Below are 19153 nucleotides of genomic sequence, written 5' to 3' on the forward strand. Positions count from 1 at the left end.
GAACTGCCGGAGACGATGATGCAGACAATGATCATGTTAATATCAAAAAAGGGGGAGGGACCCATTGGAACGTGGATTGTATAGGCCCATATCACTGTTAAATACTGATTCGAAAGTGTTGGCTAAGTTGGTGGCGGGAAGGATGGAAGGCTGTGTCCTGGGGGTGGTTGCTGAGGCCCAAACCGGCTTTGTGAAGGGCAGGCAGCTTTCTAGTAAAACGTGGTTTTCACACAACGGTGTTATCACTGACATTCTCTCTAGGTCTCCCCTTTCTAGCAATATCAGGAGGTTGTTAAATGTGATTATGACAATGTCCGGAGCTCGGGTACCGGAGGCAGTGGCGTCCATGGACATGGAGAAGGCATTCGACCGGGTGGAGTGGCGGTACCTGTTTGAGGTCTTGAAGGTTTAGGTTTGGGCCGGTGTTTGTGGCATGGGTGCGCCTGTTATATATGGCACCAAGGGAGAGTGTGTGAACCAATGACATGGGTTCATGAAACTTTGGATGATACAGAGGAACGAGACTGTGCCCACTGTTATGGGTCCGGGTTTACAGAATCCCAAAATGTTTCATGGAGTTCAACCGACCCACAACTTTTAATAGATTGTGGTGTGGGAAGCACACGGCGTACTCTCCAGGTGTGATACAGCAGAAATGGACAGATGGTTTTTTAAAACAAAACAATGTTTATTCTATGAACTCAAGTTAACCTTTTAAAAACAAACATTGACTATCTTAATACCCATTACTTCAAAGATAACCCCAAAAGACTACAACACTAAATAATCCTTTAAACATCCAAAAGACTTCAAACCTTCAAAAATAAGAACACATCAGGTTACATTCAATATATTTATAGTCTTTAAATTGTAGAAATCAACAGACCAGCTCTGTGTTTCTTCCTGCAGCTCTCAGCAAAACACACAGACATTCCCAGCTTCCTTCTCAAACTGAAACTCAAAAAAGCAGAAGTGAGCTCAGCTCCCCCCACCCTCTGACATCACTTCAGTAATATGATCAGCTCTATTTCTTAAAGGTACATTACTAAAACATCCATTTCTTAAAGGTACTCTCACATGAGACCACTGTCGCTGCTGCTGTTTGCATTTTTGTTTATTGTCATGTGTACCGAGGTACAGTGAAAGGTATTTTTCTGTGAGCAGCTCAAACAGATCATTTCGTATATGAAAAGAAAATACATAATAGGGCAACACAAGGTCCACAATGTAAATACATAAACACCGACATCGGGTGAAGTATACAGGAGTGTAGTATTAATCAGGTCAGTCCATAAGAACATAAGAACTAGGAGCAGGAGTAGGCCATCTGGCCCCTCGAGCCTGCTCCACCATTCAATGAGATCATGGCTGATCTTTTGTGGACTCGGCTCCACTTTCCGGCCCGAACACCATAACCCTTAATCCCTTTATTCTTCAAAAAACTATCTATCTTTATCTTAAAAACATTTAATGAAGGAGCCTCTACTGCTTCACTGGGCAAGGAATTCCATAGATGATTCACAACCCTTTGGGTGAAGATGTTCCTCCTAAACTCAGTCCTAAATCTACTTCTCCTTATTTTGAGGCTATGCCCCCTAGTTCTGCTTTCACCCGCCAGTGGAAACAACGTGCCCGCATCTATCCTATCTATTCCCTTCATAATCTTATATGTTTATATAAGATCCCCCCTCATCCTTCTAAATTCCAACGAGTACAGTCCCAGTCTACTCAACCTCTCCTCGTAATCCAACCCCTTCAGCTCTGGGATTAACCTAGTGAATCTCCTCTGCACACCCTCCAGTGCCAGTACGTCCTTTCTCAAGTAAGGAGACCAAAACTGAACACAATACTCCAGGTGTGGCCTCACTAACACCTTATACAATTGCAGCAGAACCTCCCTAGTCTTAAACTCCATCCCTTTAGCAATGAAGGACAAAATTCCATTTGCCTTCTTAATCACCTGTTGCACCTGTAAACCAACTTTTTGCGACTCATGCACTAGCACACCCAGGTCTCTCTGCACAGCAGCATGTTTTAATATTTTATCATTTAAATAATAATCCCTTTTGCTGTTATTCCTACCAAAATGGATAACCTCACATTTGTCAACATTGTATTCCATCTGCCAGACCCTAGCCCATTCACTTAGCCTATCCAAATCCCTCTGCAGACTTCCAGTATCCTCTGCACTTTTTGCTTTACCTCTTATCTTAGTGTCGTCTGCAAACTTGGACACATTGCCCTTGGTCCCCAACTCCAAATCATCTATGTAAATTGTGAACAATTGTGGGCCCAACACTGATCCCAGAGGGACACCACTAGCTACTGATTGCCAACCAGAGAAACACCCATTAATCCCCACTCTTTGCTTTCTATTAATTAACCAATCCTCTATCCATGGTTTAACTTTCCCCTTAATGCCATGCATCTTTATCTTTTATGCAATAACCTTTTGTGTGGCACCTTGTCAAAGGCTTTCTGGAAATCCTGATATACCACATCCATTGGCTCCCCGTTATCTACCGCACTGTTAATGTCCTCAAAAACTCCACTAAATTAGTTAGGCACAACCTGCCCTTTATGAACCCATGCTGCGTCTGCCTAATGGGACAATTTCCATCCAGATGCCTCGCTATTTCTTCCTTGATGATAGATTAAACAGTGGTGTCACGTTTGCTAATTTCCAATCCGCCGGGACCACTCCAGAGTCTAGTGAATTTTGGTAAATTTACACTAGTGCATTTGCAATTTGCCTAGCCATCTCTTTTGCACTCTGGGATGCATTCCATCAGGTCCAGGAGACTTGTCTACCTTTAGCCCCATTAGCTTGCCCATCACTACCTCCTTGGTGATAACAATCCTCTGAAGGTCCTCACCTGTCATAGCCTCATTTCCATCAGTCACTGGCATGTTATTTGTGTCTTCCACTGTGAAGACCGACCCAAAAAACCTGTTCAGTTCCTCAGCCATTTCCTCATCTCCCATTATTAAATCTCCCTTCTCATCCTCTAATGGACCAATATTTACCTTAGCCACTCTTTTTTGTTTTATGTAATAAGAGGGTTGTTTGAGTCTGGTAACAGCGGGGAAGAAGCTGTTTTTGGGTCTGTTCGTGCGTGTTCTTAGACGTTTGTATCTCCTGCCTGTTGGAAGAGTGAGTAAGCCGGGTGGGAGAGGTCTTTGATTATGTTGCCCGCTTTCCCCAGGCAGCGGGAGGTGTAGGTAGAGTCAATGGACGAGAGGCAGGTTTGTGTGACGGACTGGGCTGTGTTCACGACTCTCTGAAGTTTTGTTCTGTCTTGGGCCAAGCTGTTGCCATACCAGGCTGTGATGCAGCCAGATAGGATGCTTTCTATTGTGCATCTATAAAAGTTGATAAGAGTTAGTGTGGACATACCAAATTTCCTTAGTTTCCTGAGGAACTATAAGCGCTGTTGTGGTTTCTTGGTGGGAGCATCGACGTGGGTGGACCAGGACAGATTTGTGGTGATGTGCACCCCTAGGAATTTGCACTGACTATAGAGCATCTGGCAATGGCTCTTAGTGGGTCGGCAGAGTGGCAAGGGATTACGAGGGGACGAAGGAAGCATGGGTGTCGCTCTATGCTGATGACCTACTGTATTGTATGTTTCGGACCCGCTGGAGAGCATGGAGAGGATCATGGGCTTGTTGTGGAAGTTTGGGACGTTCTCAGAATATACGTTTAAATGGGGAAAGGAGAAGTGTTCCCAGTGAATCAGTTGGGTCGGCGAGCCAATATAGGGGGGGATACCATTTAAGGTGGCTAGAGACAGGTTTAAATACCTGGGGATTCAGACAGCGAGGGAGTGGCCGATGCTTCACAAATGGAATTTAACAAAACTGGTGGAGGAGGCTAGGGAGGATCTCAAGAGGTAGGATATGCTGCACTTGGCTTTTGCATGGAGGGTCCAAGTGGTGATGATGAACATTCTGTGAGATTCCTGTTCATATTCCAGACACTCCCGATCTTTACAGCGAAGGCCTTCTTTCGGAAACTGGACACAATTATTTCAGATTTTGTATGGGCAGGAAAGGTGCCAAGGGTTAAGAGGACCCTGTTACAGAGGCAGATAGCATGTATAGGAAGTGGAGAGAAGTGGGGCTGTAGTGGGGCTGGTTAAGGTGAGGAATTTGTATTTGGAGGAAGGGTTTGCTAGTATAGATGAATTGAACGAGCGGGTAGAGTTCCCGAGACAAAGTGAGTTTAGGTACCTGCAGGTAAGGGACTTTGCACGGAAAGTTTGGAAAGAGTTCCCAGGTATACCTTGATGGAACGACTTTGCCTCCAGATGTGGAAGGGAGGGCAAGATCGGAGACATGTACAGGTGGCTGGGAGAGTAGGTGGTGAAGATTAAGGAGATGTGTGAGGGGGAGCTGGGTTGGAAGACAAACTGGGGAGTATGGAGTGAGGTGCTACGAAGTGTAAATGCGACCTCCTCGTGTGCAAGGTTGAGCCTGATACAGTTCAAGGTCATACACAGGACACGGGCAAGAATGAGTGGGTTCTTTCAGGGGGGTGGCAGACGACTGTAAACAGTGTGGCCATGGATCAGCGAACCATGTACATACGTTCTTGGACTGCGAAAAGTTGGAGAGATTCTGGGCGGGGTGTTCGAGGCGCGAGCAAGGATAGTGGGGCAGGAGGTGGCGCTGGACTCTTTGGTGTTAATATTTGGGATATCAGAGAAGCAGGAGCTGATGGAGGGAAGGAAGTCCGATGTTGTGGCCTTCGCCTGTCTGATTGCCAGGTGATGAATCTTATTTGAGTGGTGATGAGCAACGCCATCGGGGGTAGCGGCCTGGCTGGCTGACTAGTATGACTTTCTTCAGTTGGAAAAGATCAAATCCGAGTTAGGGGGTTCAGCGGAGGGTTTAGAGGCAAGGTGGGGGATGTTTGTGGCCATGTTTTAAGGAGTTGTTTGTCGCACGGTAGGTGGGGGTGAAAAAGGGGAAAAATCTGAACAAACTATATAGCTGTGTGTTGAGAAGTTTGTTGCTTGAATTGTTTGTGTTGTAACGTCTCATATATGTTTGGAATAAAATAAATTTTTCAAAAAACTGCGAGATGCCACCCATGGATGCATAAATATTCAGGACCATGGTGAACTGATGATGGCTGCTCTGGGGTATATGGAGAATCAGATCATTATGGTCCAGAGCATAAATTTCTGAGACCGATTGCGTAGATATGTGGACTCTTGCCTTTTGCAGGTAGCTGATTCTTGGGCATTACGCCCAATGTCTTGGGTATTGCCTTCTTCCCCTTGCAGTCCCTCTTTGTGTTCCTCTGGCCTCCTCCGGACCAGGATATCTCTGCTGAAGCTCCTCCCTACTGACTAATATCGGTGTAGCCCACTCCCATTTCAACTCCCTCAACCGGAGTGCATTTGTTCACCAAGGCTTTCTCTGTCAACCTCTCCTGCCCAAGTAATTTGGCTCTACTCTCAGGACTCCTACCTCTCACTGTTGTCAAATACAAGCCTCTCTCAGCATCAATTGTGCACCTGAGCAATATTTTCCTTCTGAATGATGTGAGTAGTGTATCCATTAGTCCTCATGCCTCTCCACTGTATTCACGACAGCTGCATCCTGATGTTTCCCAGACATTACGTGTTCCCCATGCCTGCCAATTGAAAATTTGAAACTGCTCCTCTGAGCCTGTTAATGAATGCATCAGCGAACTCAACAAATACTTAATTGGGGAGGCATGCAAGTTTTTAAATACACCCCTCCCTTTGAAAATTACAGTGTTCTGGAGGCAGCAGGATTCAGTAACACCCTGTTTGAATGTGATTTTCATATCGCATTTAGGCCCTTTCTTGTCCCTACCAGCAGTTAAAAATCCAGCCCCCATGATTTGAAAACCTCTCTGAAACTGTGTTTGATAGGTCTGGCTCCTGTGGAATTTGCTTTAATGTAAATGGGATAGTTTGAGTAGAACTGGGGTCCTGAGGAGAGCTGTGGAACTGCTTTTTTTTAATAAACATTTTATTGAGGTACTTTTGGTATTGTAACAACACAAAATAAACAATGTACATGAAACTATAAACATAGTGCAAAAGCCGTCTCCCTTCCTTACTGGTCCCACCTTTATTAACCCCCTACTCATGCTAAACTAACCCCCCCTCCTTCTGCTGACGATTAATTTTCCGTGAAGTCGACGAACGGTTGCCACCTCAGGGCGAACCCTAACAGTGACCCTCTCAAGGCGAACTTGATTTTCTCCAAACAGAGAAAGCTAGCCATGTCCGATAGCCAGGTCTCCGACTTCAGGGGCTTTGAGTCCCTCCAAGCTAATAGTATCCGTCTCCGGGCTACCAGGGACGCAAAGACTAGAACATCTGCCTCTTTCTCCTCCTGGATTCCTGGGTCTTCCGACACCCCGAAAATTGCCACCTCTGGACTCAGTGCCACCCTTGTTTTTAACACCGTGGACATGACATCTGCAAACCCCTGCCAAAATCCCCTAAGCTTCGGACATGTTCAGAACATGTGGACATGGTTCACTGGTCCTCCCACACATTTTGCACACCTGTCTTCCACCCCAAAGAATCTGCTCATCCGGGCCACTGTCATGTGAGCCCAATGAACGACCTTGAATTGTATCAGGCTGAGCCTGGCACATGTTGCGGATGCGTTGACTGTACTCAACGCGTCGCCCATAGACCGTCCTCTATCTCTCCTCCCAGCTCCTCCTCCCACTTGCGCTTCAGCTCCTCGGTCTGCATCTCCTCTGACCCTATAAGTTCCTTGTAAATGTCAGAGACGCTCCCTTCTCCTATCCACCCTCTGGAAACTACCCTGTCCTGAATCCCCCTTAGCGGTAGGAGCGGGAAGGTTGACACCTGTTTACGTAGGAAGTCCCGCACCTGCAGATACCTGAATTTGTTTCCCCTTGCCAACCCAAACTTCTCCTCCAGCGCTCTCATACTCGGAAAGCTCCCCTCTATAAACATATCCCCCATCCTCTCAATCCCTGCTCTCTGCCATATCCGGAACCCCCCATCCATACTTCCAGGGACAAACCGGTGATTATTACAGATTGGGGACGAGACCGATGCTCCATCTGCTCCCACATGTCTTCTCCATTGCCCCCAGACTCTCAGGGCCGCCACCACCACAGGGCTGGTGGAGTACCGTGGCGGCAGGAACGGCAGAGGCGCAGTTACCAACGTCCCCAGACTGGTGCCTCCATACGCTCCCATGCCGACCCCCTCCCCCATCACCCACTTCCTAATCATGGCTATATTCGCTAAAATTTGGCAGAGCCAGCCCGCTCCGCTCAAGCATTACCTTCCTTACTCGCGGGGTCTTGCCCATCCAAATGAAGCCAGTGATCACTTTGTTAACCCGTTTAAAAAAGGACCGCGGAAAGATGGGGAGACACTGAAACACAAACCGGAATCTCGGGAGGACTGTCATCTTCACCGTCTGCACCCTCCCAGCCAGTGACAATGGAAGCACGTCCCACCTCCGAAAATCGTTCTTCATTTGGTCTACTAGCCGGGCCAGATATAGTTTATGCAGCCGGTCCGATTCCCGCGCCACTTGAATGCCTAGGTACCAAAAGCTTCCCCCAATTAATCTAAATGGCAGCTCCCCCAATCGCCTCTCTTGTCCCCTCGCCTGGACTGCAAACATCTCACTTTTCCCCATATTTAGCTTATACCCTGAAAACTGGCCAAATTCCCCATGAATCCTCCTGATTTCTTCCATCCCCTCGATTGGGTCCGATACATACAGAAGCAGGTCGGCTGCATAGATCGAGACTCTGTGCTCCCCCACCCGGACCAGCCCCTTCAGGCTCTCAGAGCAATTGCCAACGGCTCTATAGCTAGCGCGAACACCTTTGGGGAGGACCAGACTGGGTCCATTCCCCCAGTGCAGTCTAAAATAGTCCGGTGTTGTCCTATTCGTCCGTACGCTTGCCACAGGAGCCTGATACAGCAACCTGACCCAGTCAATAAACTCCGCCCAAATCCCAGTACCTCCCACAGATAATCCCATTCTACCCAATCAAAAGCCTTTTCTGCATCCATTGCGATCACTACCTCCACCTCCCTACCTTCCGGGGGTTTCATGATCATGTTTAACAACCTTCTTACATTGGTCACCAACTCCCTACCCTTAATGAACCCAGTCTGGTCCTCCCCAATAACATCCGGAACACAATCCTCAATCCTGGAGGACAAAATTTTGGCCAGCAATTTGGCATCCACATTCAACAGGGATATCGGCCTGTAGGACCCACACAGCTCCGTGTTCTTGTCCCGCTTCAGAATCAGCGAAATCGTGGCCTGTGACAGCGTCGGGGGCAGCACCCCTCTTTCCCTTGTCTCATTGAACATCCTCATCAACACCGGCCCCAATATCCCAGAAAACGTTTTATAAAACTCCACGGGTACCCGTCCGGCCACGGGGCTTTACCCGACTGTGGAACTGCTTCTTGGAGCAGACATGCAATCAATGTTTGGATTAAGCTGCAACTTTAAAACATTTTTCGTCAGGAACCTGTAACTCCCAGCACATAAACTGACTCCGTAGATAAGCTTTCTATTACTCATTTATGCACAAACTATCCCATTTATACTCTTGCAAATACCACAAGAGCCAAACCAATCAAAAATAATTGCAGATATATTTAGTGTCATGGGGCAAGCATTTTAACTGTTGGCAGAGGCAGGAATGGGCACGGGCAGAGATATAGGTTGAATTATAGAAGGCTCAGGGAAGAATTGAAGAAACGAAGGTAGAAGGCTCAGGGAAGAATTGAAGAAACGAAGGGAGAAGCAAAGCGAGAGCATGACAAGTCTTTGGCAGCTAACCTAAACGGGAATCCAGAAGTTTTTAAGTCTGTTAGTAAAATTGTGGCAAGAGGTGAAATGGGGCCAATTGAGTACAATGAAGGGGATTTACATATGAAGGCAGGGGGCATGGCTGAGGTATTAATACTTTGCATCTGTTAACAAGACGGAAGATGCTACACAGGTCATGGTGAAAGGGGAGATAATTTAGACAAGTTGATAAGGAAGAGGTATTGGATAGCCTGTCTAACTTAATGGATAAGGTAGCAGGACTGGATGAGATGTATCCAAAGATACTAAGGGAAATGAGAGTGGAAAAAACTTTCCAATCTTCCTTCTGTTGCTAACTTTTGGTTGGTTGAATTGGCTCTGTTTTATAACCTTTGCTCTAGAGTTGCCAGGTATCTTTATGATACCGCTACGAGGTTCAAGTTCAAGTAATAATCAATAACTCAACACACCAATTGGTAAGATACAAATCAATACACATTTATTATACACAGTAAATCGCTACTCATGCATAAACTCTACTTTCTAGGCTATTTCTATAACTAACAGGCCTATACTTAGCTTTGGACTGGCCCACCAGGTCAAGGGAACAAATGGTGTTTTGTTTGGTTTCTGAAACTGCGGGATTCAAAAGCTGGTAAGGACTGGTAGCTAGGAGTGCCTATCTCGTAACGAGCGTTGACTTGAGACTTACTTCTTTGGAGGCAGATGGACAGGTCACTGTCAAGGGTTGCTTTGTGTTGCTGAGTGACCCGGTCAAGGACTATTTGAACTTGGGGGCTTTACTTTCTAGTCCCCAGGGGCTTCCCGCCTTTCTGGGAGTACCCCGTACCTGGTTCCAAGTGATTGGACTTCGTTCCAATCGCTTGGTTCGATTTCTCCAATACTGGAGCTGTTCCCTGATCGTTGGGCGGTCTTTAAGTGTTCGTTAACCTGTTTTGTGTTGGCTCCTGCTGGCGCCGAGGAGTCTGGTTTGGCTTTGTTTACCTCAAATGTTTTGATTGTTCCCGGGGATCGCTCATTACTATGTAAATGGCTGCTACATTACTATGCAGATGGCTCCTTGTATCGATGCTGTCTGGGTTTTTGCAGAGTCCAATACACAGTAACTTGCGCCTGCTAGTTTTTGCCTGTGTTGGCTGAATTTGCCTTCAGCCTTTACAGTTCTCCATTTTAAGTCGGGAAGTGGCCAATCAGGTGGCTACTCTCCCTCCTTGTGATCCTAACGCGAAGCGTGAAGGGTCACATAACTGCGTTGTCTTCATTCCCTGACCTGGCGAGCACTCTTCTATGGCTTCTACACTGACCATAACTATGCAAGAACATTTTTAAACTGACAATTCTAAGTGGCGCTATGTCAAAACAGGGACATGCATTACAAAATAAGAAAAACGGTACCTCTAACTGTCCTTAATAAACTACACTCACTCAAACATTCAATCATACTAACTTCCTTAATGATACAAACAAAATCATAGCAGCATTATTCATATTTTTCCTGGCTTGGCAGTCAAGCTCAGGATTGTACAATCGCTCATGAAACACATTTCTTTATTCACAAAAAGAACGCAAACGGATGTTCTTTATTATAGATCGTGGGGGTCTGGTCATAACCAAAAATAGGGGATCTTATCCTATATACTGGGGTGCGAGCGCAGCAGGCTCTCCGTCGCCATTTCCTTAGACGAATAGTCTGCACGATGCAGCAGAGTATCGCCAATACTAGTAGGGATTCTATCAAGTAGGACAGGGAGTACCATGTTATAAACCTGTCACACCAAGATGGTGTGGTGTCGCGTGTGACTGGGCTCTGGGTATTATGGGGAAGTGAATCATTAACGGCGGGGGAGGTTGGGGTCAGGGGGTTCGCGTTCGCGCGCAACCAAATGTTCATTAGGGTGATGAGCAACACGGAGGATGTCCTCATGGTTCTTCTTCTTTCTCTTCTCTTCGCTGGAGCTTCTGGGTCTCTGTGGGATCAAGCATAGTGTCTGTCACTATCTTGGTTTAACATCTCGTCTGTTAGTATGTCTGTCCTCCAGTGCCTATTCTCCCTTTACAATTTGTCACAATTTGTCGCGCGCAACCAAATGTTCATTAGGGTGATGAGCAACACGGAGGATGTCCTCATGGTTCTTCTTCTTTCTCTTCTCTTCGCTGGAGCTTCTGGGATTCTGTGGGATCAAGCAGAGTGTCTGTCACTATCTTGGTTTAACATCTCGTCTGTTAATATGTCTGTCCTCCAGTGCCTATTCTCCCTTTACAATTTGTCACCATGTGTGACTCCCTCATTTTAAAAAAAAAACGAATATTCAGGACAAGACACACTTAAAAATACTGAAACAGTGCGAGCCGTCTCGCAGACTGTGTGATTTACCATCCAAATGTTTGAGGATGTAAATAGCATAGGGATGGCAACCTAAGGGTCACCAGAAACAAAACAAAACTTTTTGAACAAAAATTGCCGAAATGAGGTGCGTATGGGCCGCGACGGGTAGGAGTTGGATGGAATCCCCGGGTAGGACAGCGACCAATGCCATGCGTTCTCTACCCGAGCATAGCTGACCAAGGGGGGGGGGTCCTCAGGCAGGGCGGGTCCCAATGCCGTTTCTCCACTGCCTGAGCAACCGACAAGAACAGGCAAAAATGTAGTCATCGTGGGGGGTTGCCGTATTGGTTCTACCTTCAAACCAGAAGGGCAGTTACGAACGGGGGTGTGGCAAGCTCTCAGCGGTTTCTGCCGATGAGCGTGCGGGAAAGTTCTAAAAGGTTTCTGCAGACAAATAAGGCGTTGGCCGTGGAAAAATTTTCCGATCGTACAAACAACATTTAACAATACCACTACAAACAACATAAAACATGCTGCAGGTTCCATCAGAAAGGACACAGTTTTCTCCCAAGCGGTTCCTTTTTAAAACATCATCTGGACACCTCAGTTATCAGTTGCGAACAGGGTTGCAAAGTGGTTCTCGCTTGGGGAGTCAGACTCAAAGTCGTCATCTTCTCCCGGATGCCATACTCTCGAGTGTATAAGGGCGGATAGGGCTGCATGGTGTGATTTGGGATCCATCTCGTCATTCCGGACGAGTCTGAATGAATTGTCCCGGTGCCAAAAGGATGTGTCCAATTCTGTTGGAATGGAGTCGGGGTCGTCATTGTTGGTCGGTGGTGGGGTTTGTTTAGGAAAGTGATCATGAAGGGATCACTCGAATCGTGTTCAGATTCGCTGGGTGTGGAGCCTGATGTATGGGGATAGTAGTAGGGTGGCGTGCTGTGGCTATTGTCTGTGTCACAGTCGCTGTCGCCGCAGTCTGTGGGCGTTCCGGGGCGGAGTGTATAGCTCGTGGGTGGAGTCGGGGTTCTGTCCGTGGCTGGGCTGGACGTGTTGGGGAAGGGTAGGGTTACGTTGGCTGTGGGCGGGGCATGGTCTGCTGCGTCGAGCATGACGTGATGTGCGTGGTTGGACTGTGGCCCATATGCCTTAAGCTGGTTGATATGGAACCATGCAGTCTTACCGTTGGGGTGCTTAATTTTGTACATGGAGGGGTTTACTTTGTCCGCAATGGAGTATGGACCCGAATATTTAGGTGACAGGAATGTGCTGGGGTTGTATATGGAGAGCATGACTTGCTGTCCTACACTGAACTCAGTCGCATGTACTGTCTTATCGAAACAGGCCTTGCTCTGTTTCTTTTGTGTGCCTAATCGTACTACGGCTGCTATCTGAGCCGTTTTAACTTTCTCTACCAGTTGTTCTACTGCTTTCTCGTGTGTGAGGGCCGTCACCTCTGGGCTGGTCAAATCTAATCCCAATAAAAATTCTGTGCCTTTCATGGGGCGTCCGGTCATGAGGGTGTGTAGGGTGTAACCTGTAGCTGTTGAAACCGTATTTCGCAAAAACATCAGCGCAAAAGGGAGGACTGAACCCAAGTGGTGTTGTTTAGCTGGACCATTTTTCTGAGCGTTGATTTTAGGGTCCGATTCATGCGCTCCATGATACCACTTGACTGGGGGTGGTATGCGATGTGGAATTTTTGGGTAATGCCAAATATCGTGACGGCGTTCTTCATGACACGTCCCATGAAATGGGAACGTTGGTCGGATTCAATGCTGCGGGGGAGTCCCCATCTCGTAAAGATGTGATGGGTTAAGATCTTGGCTGTGGTCTTTGCCGTGTTCGTTCTGGATGGGAATGCCTCTACCCATTTTGTAAACGTGTCTATCACCACGAGTACATACTTATAACCATTCCTGCAAGGGGGCAATGGTCCTATAAAATCAATCTGGAGGTTAGTCCAGGGGCCGTTAACGGGGCGGGTGTGACTAAGTTGAGCTTTCTTGGCATATCTGTCCGGATTGTTCTGGGCCCAGATAAGGCAATTCTCAACGTAGTGCGTTACGTCTTGTTTTAAACTTGGCCACCAACAGAGCTGCCTGAGGTGGGCTGTAGTGGGATCAATTCCCTGATGTCCATGACTGTCATGGAATAAACAAATGAGCGGATTCCTGTCCTGTTCAGGAACCACATAAAGGGTGTCTTTTAACACCACACCGTCATGTGTGGTCAGAGCATTTTTAAATCTATCGTAAGGTGCCGTAAATGTTCCTCTCAAAATCTCCCTGAGATTGCTATCCTGCTTCTGGGCCTGCACTAAATCCTCGATATTAGTCTGCGAGACCTGAACTGCATTCACTGGTACGCTTTTGGGGGGTGTTCAAAAATATCCGTGCCTGGAACCTGCTTTTGCCAGTGCGTCGGCTTTTACATTTCCGGGGGGGGGGGGGGGGGGGGGGGAGGGGAGGAACGATGGTGACTACGGACTTTAACTATTCCAAAAGTCCTCCCTGGGCTTTTTCTAAAATGTGATGGAGCAATGGGGCTGAGGGGAGGGGTTTTCCGTCTGCGAAAACAAATCCTCTTGCTTTCCACAGGGGTAGGAACTCTGTAAGGCTATTGCAGACATAGAGGCTGTCCGAGTATATGTCTGCTGGGCTGGGGAAGGAATTTGGGTATTCTACAATGTACGCCACGGCTGCTAGTTCTGCCGCCTGCGCGCCTAAGTGTCCTGGAAGTTTTATTGCGATTACTTCTAGGGCGCGTCCTCGACATGAATGCCGCATCCTGTTATGCGCTTCCCTTCTAATATTGTGGAAGATCCATCCACATATATTCTTATGGGTTCGCACGTGTCTGTGTGCTTGGGGCTCTGGGTTGGACTACCTATCTTTCTGGGGGGTGTTTTTGCAATAAAGGGGCCTGTGTTGTGGTGCGGTGAGATGATTTCACATTTGTGGGGGGTGCCTGGGTACTGTAGGTTATCTGCTAAGAAAGTGTGGGTCTTGGTCCTTTTAACAGTGATGTCCCGTCCCTGCAAAAGAAGGGTCCATCTGGCTGCTCTTATTTGACTGACTGTAGCGTCCTTAAGTCGTCCGACCAGTAAAGGTTGGGTGGGGTGTGTGTTCCGTCAGGTTTGTGATGGGGTTTAGTCCGGTTATGTACGAAAAATATTGTACTGCCCAAAAATCTGGGAGCAGGTGCCTTTCACAAGCTGAAAATCCCTGCTCCACAGCATCTAAGACTCTGGAGGCGTAAGCCACGGGCCTTAACTGTTCGTGCCGTTCCTGGAGGAGCACGGCCGAAAGGGTGCGGTCTGTGCTTGCTACCTCAGGCATAGGGGGAAAGCGGGTCTGGAACTTGTAGTGCGGGGGCTGCAATGAGTGCTCTTTTCAACTAGTCCACAGCATTCGTATGCTGCGGAAGCCATTCCCAGGGGGTTCCTTTCTTTAGGAGGTCTGAGAGGGGTGCTGCCTTGCTGGCGAAACCGTCAGTGGTTTCAGCAGTAGCCAACCAGTCCTAAAAACGACCGGAGGCTGAAACGTTCTGGGGAAGGGGCAATCGAGTCAATCCTTTTATACTCGATCTCGCGTTTACCATGTGTGATAATTGTACCCAAATATATCACTTTGTTTTCCAAAATCTGGGCCTTTTTGGGGTTGACTTTACATCCAATTGAATGAAGGAGTTCCAGGAGTTCGGCCAGAAGCTCGATGTGCTTCGCCTTGGTGTCTGTCTGCAGTAATAGGTCGTCCACATACTGGACCAGACATTCGGGGTGAGAAAATTTTGACAAACCATTTGCCAACTGTTGGTGGAAAATGGAGGGGGAGTTGTGGAATCCTTGTGGAAGGCATGTCCACGTGCACTGCTGATTTTTGAAAGTGAAGGCAAATTTGTACTGGCACGCTTTTGCCAATGGAATGGACTAGAATCCATTACTGATGTCCAAAACCGTAAAGTATTGTGAGTTGAGTCCCTGTTTGAGCATGGTCTCGGGACTTGTGGCTACCGTGGGGCTGCTGCGGGGGTGACTTTGTTGAGTTCCCGGTAATCGATGGTCCGTCGCCATGATCCATCGGGCTTTCTCACTGGCCAAATCGGGGCATTATTAGTGGAGGCTACTGATCTAAGTACGCCCTGCTCTAATAAGATGTCGATAACTTTTGCGATTTCTCCCTCTGCCTCTTGGGGAAATCCATATTGCTTTTGGGGTCTAGGGTCAGGTCCTGTTATCTGTACGGAACCAGTCATCCGGCCACAGTCGTGTTTGTGAGTCGCGAATGCTGTCCTGTTCTTTTGTAAAACTGCCCTAACCTGCTTGTCTGTGCCAATCGTGGTGGGGTCAAACCGAAATTCGCCGACTGCGCTAATCTTGTTGCCGTATTCTCCTATGGTGAGCATTGCGGGGGCTCTTGTAGATTTTGCCATTTCGCAGACACATTGATTGACTGGATCAAAGGATAGGTTGTGGGAATTCATAAAATCTATGCCTAAAATGTGTTCTGCTGTGTGGGGTAGATCGACTAAAACTATGGGGTGCTTTGTCATTATATTGCCACTCTGAATGGGTACAGGGGCTGTGATGTGTCCCTGCTGTGAGTGGCCTGTAAAGCCGCTGAGGGTGATGGTGGCTGTAGTGGGCCACGTGTCTTTTTGAAACATGGTGGAGGAATTGATTGTGGTGCGGGACCCTCCTGTGTCCCAGAGAAACTCGATGGGCTGTCCCCGTATCTTTGCTGCAACTACTGGTCGGCCGTACCTATCCCAAAGGGTGTCGCAGACCCAACTGGGGGAGCCCGAACACAGTCAGTCCGTTCCGTTCAGGTCCGTCTGATCTGAATGGGTGCTAACGCTATGTATGGGCTCTGTCCTATTCTTATTCAGAGTGCCTGCCTGCTGGGCTCTCTGTGGCATTCTCTTGCAAAGTGTCCTAAGCATCCACAGTTGTAACACTCCTGTGGCTTCTGTGGGGGGGGGGGGGCTGTTCCTGCCTTCATTTACCCATGCAGGGTTCTGGTGTGTTTTAACTTGTATGTCTGCTTCTGCCTGCTGTTCTTCGGGATTTTTATTTGTGAGTTTGTTTTGAACAGATTGCTCCCAGGCGCGGGACAATGTTTTTACAACCCATTTCTCATTATGGGCCTCCTCTGAGGGATCATAATTGGCTCAAGCTTTTTGTCCTATTTCTATGGCATGGGAGATAAGGGTGCGGGTCCATTTGGCCATGTTGTCTGGGGACAAATGGGCGCGGTCTAAGTCTCCGAAAACTGCTGCGAAATGGATCCACAAGCGTCCAGCAAACGCTGTGGGGTGCTCGGCTTTCTTTTGCCTGCACTTATTGAGGCCTTCTACAGGGTCACCCCGATTATACCCGATCGCGTCTCGGATTGCGGTATGCATTTCTGCAAGGGTGCCTCCTCCTACATTCTGTGGGTCGGGAAGGGCTGCTACGACCGAAGGGTCTAAACTCAAAACTGTGAGCTTCACGTGCTCTCGCTCATCCAGGCCGTACATGGTAGCCTGCTGTTTTACTCTGGCAAAGAAGTGATGGGCGTCTGAGGTGGGGAGGAACGGTTTGATTTTAATCGCACGCGTCCCGTAATTGGGTCACTGTTAAGGGGGTGATGTACAGAAATTCCGTGTCGTCCGATGTGGTTGTGCGGTGGGTGGTTACTGGGTTCATTGGAGCCTGAACTATCTGCTCTGTGGGGGGTTGGGGCGCTTTTCTCTTCTGGGGCTTTCCCTGCGCACATGTTCCCTGAACATATCACTGCGCTGTCTCGCTCAATTCTTCCCAATCATCTTCCTCATCTAGCTGTGATCCAAAGGTTTCCTGGAATCCTTTTTGAACTGAAAGCAGAGATTGCAGTTCTGCAATTTGCTTCCGGCACTTTGCGTGGTCTAATGAGCTTTGTCTTTGCTTGTGGTGGCAGCATGGAGTGCTCTTAACGCTGCCTTCAGGTCACTACATTGCCTCTGCAATGCCTCTACCTGCTTCTCGGTTTCCTCTCGTACCAGGACTGCACGTTGCGTGTCCTGATAGGTCTTTTCATACTGGGATTGGAAGCTGCTTAAGTGCGCCAGACAAGACTGGTGTGCCCCCTTGGCATCATCCACCTCTCCATCCTTTGCCGCTAACTTCCTCCTTAATTCTACATTCTCTCCCTCACTGACATCGACCTTGCTCATTCGATGTATGCCTTCTATCTCTTTCCGGAGTGTCCTAACGACGTCCTCTGTGCCTCGCAATTGTGCCAAACAGGACACGATTGGCATCGGCTTGCGAGCTTTTCCTAAGTTCTTCTTGTGAATCTCACTCAGGTTCTCCCACCAAGTATGTCCTGTACTCCCGGGACCGGTTTCCTCATTTTCACAGAATTCGCTCCAAAGGGGCCATCCTTTCCCTTTGAGGTACTTTCTGATTTCCTCTTCCCAAACGGGACACTGTCCTACTCTACTGCTAGTCGCTGCGACCACAAACTCTTCGGGGTTCATGAGGCGTTGCATTGCCTGCATTGCCATCTTTCCTTTCTAAATGCTTCTCTTGAAATTTGGAACAAGGGGTATTAAGGCGGTGCTGTAATTACGGGTACGTCTTTCGCTATTTTCCGAAATGCAAACTCCCGACAGTTTTGGCGCAACAAAAAAAAAATCTATCAGTTTACCTTATCGCCCTGTTAGTTGCGCATGCATTAACACACTTCCGAATTATGGAGATTGATCAGAACTGCTTGAACGCTTGTGGTTCTTCTGTTCCCAATTGGATTTCTAATTCAAATTTTGGGTTCTCCCGGAGTGGTTAAGTCACTTCCAGATCGGGTCCCGTCAGGATGTCGCCAGTAATATGTTGCTAACTTTTGGTTGGTTCAATTGGTTCTGTTTTATAACCTTTGCTCTAGAGTCGCCAGGTATCTTTATGATACCGCCACGAGGTTCAAGTTCAAGTAATGATCAATAACTCAACACCCCAATTAGTAAGATTCAAATCAATACACATTTATTATACACAGTAAATCGCTACTCATGCATAAACTCCACTTTCTAAGCTACTTCTATCACTAACAGGCCAATACTTAGCTTCGGACTGGCCCACCAGGTCAGGTGAACAAATGGCCTTTCGTTCGGGTTCTGAAACTGCGGGATTCAAAAGCTGGTTAGGACTGGTAGCTAGGAGCACCTATCTCGTAGCGAGCGTTGACTTGAGACTTACTTCTTTGGAGGCAGCTGGACAGGTCACTGTCAAGGGTTTCTTTGTGTTCCTGAGTGACCCGGTCAAGAAGGACGATTTGAACTTGGGGGCTTTACTTTATAGTCCCCAGGGGCTTCCCACCCTTCGGGGCAGACCCCGTACCTGGTTCCAAGTGATTGGACTTTGTTCCAATCGCTTGGTTCGATTTCTCCAATACTGGAGCTGTTCCCTGATAGTTGGGCGGTCTTTAAATGTCCGTTAACCTCTTTTGTGTTGGCTCCTGCTAGCGCCGAGGAGTATGGCTTGGCTTTGTTTACCTTAAATGTTTCGATTGTTCCCGGGGATCGCTCATTACTATGTAGATGGCTGCTACATTACTATGCAGATGGCTGCTTGTATCGATGCTGTCTGGATTTTTGCAGAGTCTAATACATAGTAACTTGCGCCTGCTAGTTTTTGCCTGTGTTGGCTGAATTTCCCTTCAGCCTTTGCGGTTCTCCATTTTAAGTCGGGAGTGGCCAACACAGGTGGCTACACTTCGACTTGGAGATGGTGCCAGGGAATTGGAGAATTGCAAATGTTACACTCTTATTCAAAAAGGGTTTAAAAGATGAACCCAACAACAGTAGGCCAGTCGGTTTAATCTACGTGATGGGAAAGATTCTAGAACTGATCATTCAAGAGAACATTCTTTCTGTAGATCATGAGGTGGAAGATGGCCCAATTCTTCCAGGGCCGATATGATTTCGGATGTAAAAGTGGAACGTCCCCCGCCTTTCAGCTGCAAAATGC

The 19153-nt window shown here is 47.7% G+C and overlaps 1 protein-coding gene across 1 annotated transcript in view; it reads left to right on the top strand.

Annotated features, from left to right (window-relative positions):
* The window catches only part of st3gal3a (ST3 beta-galactoside alpha-2,3-sialyltransferase 3a), a 1052507-nt gene that overhangs the window by 288141 nt on the left and 745213 nt on the right, over window positions 1-19153 (top strand). The gene's annotated exons all lie outside the window — the stretch shown is intronic.

The sequence above is a fragment of the Scyliorhinus torazame genome, chromosome 7 (genome assembly GCF_047496885.1).
Source record: "Scyliorhinus torazame isolate Kashiwa2021f chromosome 7, sScyTor2.1, whole genome shotgun sequence".
NCBI classification, from domain to species: domain Eukaryota; kingdom Metazoa; phylum Chordata; class Chondrichthyes; order Carcharhiniformes; family Scyliorhinidae; genus Scyliorhinus; species Scyliorhinus torazame.